We start from the raw sequence: 6262 nt of genomic DNA on the forward strand, positions 1-6262 counted from the left end.
GTAGTTTTGATTTGCATTTCTCTGATAATTAGTGACTTTGATCATCTTTTCATGTGTCTGTTGGCCATCTGGATATCTCTTTTGGAGAAGTGTCTATTTAGGTCTTCTGCCCATTTTTTGATTAGGTTGTTTTTTCACATAGTTGTTTCACATAGTTGTTTCACATAGTGCCGCATGAACTGTTTGTACATTTGGGAGATTAATCCCTTGTCTGTTGCTTCATTTGCAGATATTTTTTTCCCATTCTGTTGATTGCCTTTTTGCTTTATGGTTTCTTTCACTGTGCAGAAGTTTTAAGTTTTATTAGGTCCCATTTGTTTATTTTTGTTTTTATTTTGATTACTCTAGGAGATGCATCAGAAAAGATATTGCTGTGATTTATGTCAAAGAGTGTTCTTCCTATGTTTTCCTCTAAGAGTTTTATGGTGTCCAGCCTTACATTTAGTTCTTTGATCCGTTTTTAGTTTATTTTTATGTATGGTGTTAGAGAATATTCTAATTTTTTTTTTTTTACATGTAGCTGTCCAGTTTCCCCAGCACCACTTATTGCAGAGACTGTCTTTTTTCCATTGTATATTCTTGCCTCCTTTGTCATAAATTAATTGACCATAAGTGCATGAGTTTATTTCTGGGCTTTCTATCCTGTTCCATTGATCTATATTTCTGTTTTTGTGCCAGTACCATACTTTTTGATTACAGTAGCTTTGCAGTATAGTCTGAAGTCAGGGAGTCTGATTCCTCCCTCTCCATTTACTTTCTCAGGATTGCTTTGGCTATTCAGGGTCTTTTGTGTTTCAATATAAATTTTAAAGTTTTTTATTCTAGTTCTGTGAAAATCGCCATTGGTAATTTGTTACGGATTGCATTGAATCTGTAGATTGCCTTGGGTAGTGTAGTCATTTTAACAATATTGATTCTTCCAAGAACATGGTGTATCCTTCCACCTGTTTGTGTTATCTTTGATTTCTTTCATCAGTGTCAGAGTACTGTTCTTTTGTCTCCTTAGGTAGGTTTATTCCTAGGTATTTTATGCTTTTTGATGCAGTGGTAGATTAGATTGTTTCCTTAATTTCTCTTTCTGATCTTTTGCTGTTAGTGTAGAAATGAAACAGATTTCTGAGTATTAATTTTGTATCCTGCAACTTCATCAAATTCATTGATGAACTCTAGTAGTTTTCTGGTAGCATCTTAAAGATTTTCTGTGTATGGTATGTTATCTGCAAATAGTAACAGTTCTACTTCTTCTTTTCCAATTTAGATTTCTTTTATTTCTTTTTTAGATTTATTTCTTTTTTTCCTCTGATTATTGTGGCTAGGACTTCCAAAACTACGTTGAATAAAAGTGGTGACAATGGATATCATTTTCTTTTTCCTGATCTTAGAGGGAATGCTTTCAGCTTTTCACCATTGAGAATGATGTTAGCTGTAGGTTTGTTATATATGACCTTTATTATATTGAGGTAGGTTTCCTCTATTCCCACTTTCTGGAGAGCTTTTATCATGCTGAATTTTGTCAAAAGCTTTTTCTGCATCTATTGAGATGATCATATGATTTTTATTCTTCAGTTTGTTAATGTGGTGTTTCACACTGATTGATTTGTGGATACTGAAGAATCCTTGCATCCCTGGGATAAATCCCACTTGATCATGGTGTATGATCCTTTTAATGTATTGTTGGAGTTGGTTTGCTAGTATTTTGTTGAGTATTTTTGCATCTATGTTCATCTGTGATATTGGCCAGTAATTTTAACTTTAACTAGGACCCATTTATTTTTCTTTTATTCCTTTAGGAGACAGAGCCAAAAAAATATTGCTACAATTTACGGCAAAGAGTGTTCTGCCTATGTTTTTCTCTAGTATTATAGTATCTTCACTAATGTTTAATTAGTGAGCAGATCTGTTATTCCCCCATAATGCCTGACTTCAGATTCTTGAGACTTCTCAATCCCTCAACTCAGTTTGATATAATAAAAAGGTGGTCCAGTATCTATGGAAGACCACATATGGGTAGGAGACATAAATGAAGAATTCACAAAACCTATGATCTCTGCCCTGCAGGTTCTTGCTTCATCAAATGTGAAATGGTAGAGCATACTAGACATTGAAGAATATTTAGAAAGCATGTGTAGTTATATTTAGAAAGCATGTGTAGTTAATTAGGGATTGTTAAATTGCAAAAATATGTGCATAAGGCCCAGGGATATGAAGTATGGTCACATCAGGGGAGACTGTTGGAGCCTTAAATAAAATGAATTACTGAGTAGGGCATAGACCTATATTCCAATATGTGTAAAGTGAACAAACAAAACCCAAGAGAACAGAAAAGATCAATGAGTCATTCATTATCTTTGTCAGAACATTTTATTCAATGAATATTTTGATTAGAAAGTTATCACAGAAAAATTGTTGCAGACAAATCTACAAAATCTTATAAAGTCAAAGCTGGAATATGACCTTCATTATTACAGATTGTCATGCTTTTTTCCCAGCCAACGGGAAATTTGTCTTTGTCTCAAACCTAGTGTCTTAACTAAGCTCTTCTCTTTACATGTATTTCTTTAAGCATTTGGAGGGCAAAGAGTATGACTTTTATATCACCTTCATTGCCAAGGAAAATAGTTTGCACATAGTCGGTCCTTATTCAACAAATGTTGTTGGTCAAATCAAGCTTCAGTGAAAAATCTCATTTTTGTAAAACATCAGTACTGTCTTCAACTAGAATTGGCTGTTAATGGATTCCCTGGCAAAATGTTCCATTACCTATCTATCTGTCTATGAAAAAAGATAGATACTGCTGCATTTCTTAAGGTAAAAATCAAATGAGTTTAACCAACTTTTGTGTTCCCATGGCATTTTACATATGACTCCAATATAACATACATGAGTTTAAAGAAATGTTTATCCACTTGCTATACTAGATTATGTTCTTCTCAAGAGAATGGACTATACTTTCTTTTCTTGGCATCAATGGAAGGAGCTGTGTTAGATCCTATGTATCGGTGACTCAATAGTTGTTGAATTAGAATCCTTAAAGAGAAAATTGTGATAAATTAATTATAATGAAACAAGTTGTACCAAATGAGGAGGAAAAACTTTTTGGACAGCTTCTCTTTGCTGTGAAGACACCTACTTAATTTGTCAAAAGTAGGAGGAAAGGATAGAAGACCGTAAATTCCTGTTTTTAATATGTCCTCTTACTTTGTTCTGATTGGCAAATTTATCAGGGTCTTTTGCACATAGCCTGTAAACCTATGAGAATTTGTTTATGTACTTAAAAGTAAATCAGCTAAGTGAAAAACTCTATATTTTAATGTGAGTGCTAGTATCTTTGAAGTACATGCTTATTTGAATAATCCAAACATTAATGGGGTTTAAATGTATTTTTAAAAAGAACACAGCAAATAAGACACTGGTAAGTGTCAGCAGGGAGGGAGGACCAGGAAGAAGACAACCATTTCAAGGTATAGAAGTTGATTGTTAACTTGACAGCCAGTTCTAATCTACAACATCGAAATGCTTCTTCGAAACTTGGGAGCTATGCTTTATTGAGACAAGGATTGTGTGTTTCTCAAAATGTGGTCTATGGGTAGGGTGACCGTATTATCATCCAAACCCAAACACGTTCAAGAGTTAAAGGGGGCACTTTTAATGTTTACTACTAGTATTAAGAACAATGCTGGGGTAATCTAGTCCAGTTGGGATAGATCATCACCCTGAGTGGACCACTTATATTGGAATTATATAGGGTCTTATGTGAATTCTGGGCTGTGTAGTCTTTTGCTCTACACCACAAATGCCTCCTGGTGACTCTCCCTTCCCCCACAAAAATGTGGGAATGAAACAGGTGGGATTTTTTTAAAGAATGGTAACATTTTTATTTATTTATTTATTTTTGGCTGTGTTGGGTCTTCTTTTCTGTGCAAGGGCTTTCTCTAGTTGCGGCAAGCAGGGGCCACTCTTTATCGTGGTGCACGGCCCTCTCACTATCATGGCCTCTTTTGTTGCGGAGCACAGGCTCGGTAATTGTGGCTCACGGGCCTAGTTGCTCCACAGCATGTGGGATCTTCTCAGACCAGGGCTCGAACCCATGTCCCCTGCATTGGCAGGCAGATTCTCAACCACTGTGCCACCAAGTAGCCCCAGGTGGGATTTTAATAAACTGTTATCACTTCCAATCCTAGGATCCCCAAAACAATAACTATAAATTGTAAAGAGTTTCTCTCCTTAAAAAAATGAGGAAAGGGCTAACCTGGTGGTGCAGTGGTTGAGAATCCACCTGCCAATGCAGGGGACACGAGTTCGTGCCCCAGTCTGGGAAGATCCCACATGCCGCGGAGTGGCTGGGCCCGTGAGCCATGACCGCTGAGCCTGTGCTTCGCAACAGGAGAGGCCACAACAGTGAGAGGCCCGTGTATGGCAAAAAAAAAAAAAAAAAAAAAAAAAAATGAAGAATCTTGAAAGCAAGTATTTTAAAAATCACATTTTTAACTGAAAATATTTTACAATCACAATATTTTAACTTAAAGTACATTCAAATAGATTCACAAAAAGTCCTTTTCTCAGAAAATATATAATTATTCTCAGAAAAAAAGTTTCAAACTCTGACGTATCCATCACTCACTACAGTGAATTCTAGCCTGTAAAAGGCAGAGCACAACATTGACCAGAACCCAAGGAGAAATCATTTATATTCAACTTTTCCAAAACATGACACTTTTATTGTGCTTTTTTCTAAAGAATGCTTATCTGCCAAGAAATGAGCAAGGGCAGGAACAACCAACTATAACAAGAGAAAGGTGGTTTTTTCAGCATCACTTGTGATATATGCAGATTTATGTATTTAAAATTAAAACATTAAAATTATAGCTTAAATGTTTAAATATTTGACCTAAAATAAAAGAAATAGATTTACCAGTTGTAGTTTCTCAAAGCTGAAAGGACTCCTCATCTAGAACAAAAAAGGCACCATTTGTTTGATATCATTTTGATGAATTATTAATTTTATCACAGCTAAGATGACAGCTAATATTAGAACATTGAATTATTAATTTTCAAATGTGCAATAAAAAAGCAGAATAAACAGAGGTGTGTTTTACATATGGGTTACATTGCTTATATATCCTATTTAAGAAAAATACCAAAGGAAACAGAAGGAATTAAAAATCTTGTTAACACTTCTGATGAATTCTTTTACTCAGTACTTTCTATGCCACTTTAAAATATAAAACACAAATAACATTATGTATTGTCTGATAATACATGTGATTACTGAACGCTAAAGTTATACATTATCCATACTGCAAGTCATCTTTGTGTAGTTCCAAGCAGGATAGTTAAATTACAAAGTGCTAATAAGAGTGAGAGACATTGTGGTCTTAAAGAATTCACCTCTAATCCTTCCTGGATTATTTTATTGAGACATGAAAACTATTTCTTCAGAATAGCTTCCAGTCATTTTTTTAGCCATTATGTTTTTGTCATAACAATTATTCCTGTTATTTCATAGAATAAAACTCAGAGAAGTCCCAGTTTTCCTCAACTGTATATACTTGAAGTTTCAGTCCAAAAATGAGGATAGTATCTAAACAGCTCTATCACACTAGGGACCAATGGTGTGTCCTTCAGATTTCTTCTCATAAACATCCACTGAACTCTTGAGCCTTCAAAGCCTTAACACTCGACTCCTGAATAAGAAAGTGTTTCCAGGTGTTGGTGTCATACATACTCCAGCAGTGTATAATGGAACCACTGCTCAGAACAAAGGGACAGTTACAGGAGATGGAGGAGGGGCTGTAGACTGATGGATATCTTTAGGACATAATTCCCTGTCAGAAGAAAGAAACCAGTTGTTCATCCCAGAGTTAACAAGGATTTAATCTGGATAAAGGATAAGTTTACATCCATTAAAATATATTTTTAATTATGCTATTTACTGTTGAGGCACATGGAACAGGGAGTACAAAAAAGAAGATGGAGTTCCACAATAAACTTTTTCTTTTCAGTGAAGTAGGACCCCAGGTAGGAAATTATATGACTTATAGATAGCTTATCTATAATTTAGACAAAAATTTTAGCCAGAAATACTTCTGTGATAATATTCAAATCAATAATGTTTAATCACTATTTTTACACTCCACCATTGCTTATATATGCCCCCACTGAAGGTTCTGTGTAACCTGCTAGATTAATTATATTATTTTATCTAATAATTAAAACATATGCTTTACATGTTATAATACATATCAAGTGGCAAACTTACTAA

The sequence above is a fragment of the Leucopleurus acutus genome, assembly GCF_964270905.1.
Source record: "Leucopleurus acutus genome assembly, chromosome: 6".
NCBI lineage: Eukaryota > Metazoa > Chordata > Mammalia > Artiodactyla > Delphinidae > Leucopleurus > Leucopleurus acutus.